The 1,446-nt window shown below is 37.3% G+C and overlaps 1 long non-coding RNA gene across 1 annotated transcript; it reads right to left on the bottom strand.

Annotated features, from left to right (window-relative positions):
• Positions 1-374: 374 nt before the first annotated feature.
• Positions 375-1,446, bottom strand: LOC111368383. Its single transcript, XR_002697974.1, has 2 exons — positions 925-1,446; positions 375-615 (listed from the first exon to the last, which is right to left on the bottom strand). It is a non-coding gene; the product is annotated as an uncharacterized LOC111368383 (long non-coding RNA).

Genomic DNA, 1,446 nt, shown 5'->3' with positions numbered 1-1,446 from the left:
TCAAATGCTTGATCAATGGAATAGAATTACATGGGCCAACAAAAATTTAAAACACAAAACAATAATTTAATATATCATAATGCACATCACATCCTAGGAAAATTTCCCAAAACACAGGGAGTCTATAAACATCTGTCACAATTTACAAATACATAAATTATAAACCAGAGCAATTATCCAAGAATAATCTTCATTAATATTCTTGAAAATTTAAATAGTTAAGGGTAAAAGATCATATGTTGAAGGGTGCATTCACGCATCATATACAAGACCAAATAAAAAAAGTTATCATGCACAAGATTGGCTCATTTCTATAGCAAAATATCAACCAAAACCAATAATAAGCCTAAAAAAGGTGCATAAAGGCATCATGGTGATTAGTGAATCACATAAAATGGATTACTAAACTAGAATCCCATACAATGAATTCACTTGGCAAAGAAGAAGTAAAAACGCTTAAAGAAACTTCATCCATTAATCTTTATCCAAAAAGATACAAAATAAATGACAGGTTCATCCATTTTTTCTCAAGTGCAGTTGTCACGAGGCACATCTGTCCATTTTCCATATGCAAACATTCATTGTTGCTGTCCCATATTTTGCCTTGTAATTTTCCTGTTTCCATTTAGCCAGAGCTTTCAATTCAGATTCAAGAACCAAGAATTTCCAGAAGATATATGTGTGTTGGGAGGAAAGAGTGTGCATCGTGCATGTGTCGTCTGTGAACTAAATCAAATTATCCTTAGATCACAACAGGAAATTGAAATCTATCCATTAAACGTGGAAATCCATAATCAGGGGGGGGGGACTAAACTCCAGATGAATTTTTATTGTATATTGTCTTGAAATTATCATCCACTAAGCACAAAAAAATCACCTTGAAAAATATAAATAAAATGCTTTCTCAAAATGAACTGTCCCAACCTGTTCGTCCGTATTGAGTCCAAATTGCTATGACCCATATGTGCAAAAGCTTCCTCATGATGAGGCGGTGGTAGGGGAGGTGGTCCGCCAAATTGGTTTGCATCGTCGGCGCCGGAATTTGGGTTTGAACTGTCCAGTTTTGCTGTAGACGAAATTTGCTATGGATTTGGATTTTCAGCTTTGTTTGATGTTATAAATACAACATTAGGAGTGGAATTAGGTGCTTGATCAACCTGGATGATGGGCATAGTCTGGGTGTCGCCGGAAGTGGAGATACCGGCCATTTTTAAGTGAGCTGGCAGGCTGTTTTTGGGCGATTTTCACTCGATTTCTACCGGAGTTAAGGCCAGTGATTGGGTGGATGGTGAAGAGGGAAGTGTGGGCTTCAAGTTGGTATGAAGATCGGGCTGCCATGGTGGCTAGAGATTGGAGTTATTGGGATCCATTTTTGGTAACTCAAAAATCCCAAAAGACAGGAGTTAGGAAATGAAATAGAGGGAGGGCGGTAGTTTATTTTGGGAG

The sequence above is a fragment of the Olea europaea genome, chromosome 19 (genome assembly GCF_002742605.1).
Source record: "Olea europaea var. sylvestris chromosome 19, O_europaea_v1, whole genome shotgun sequence".
Classification (NCBI taxonomy): Eukaryota; Viridiplantae; Streptophyta; class Magnoliopsida; order Lamiales; family Oleaceae; genus Olea; species Olea europaea.
This window is presented reverse-complemented; position numbering and strand designations above follow the sequence as displayed.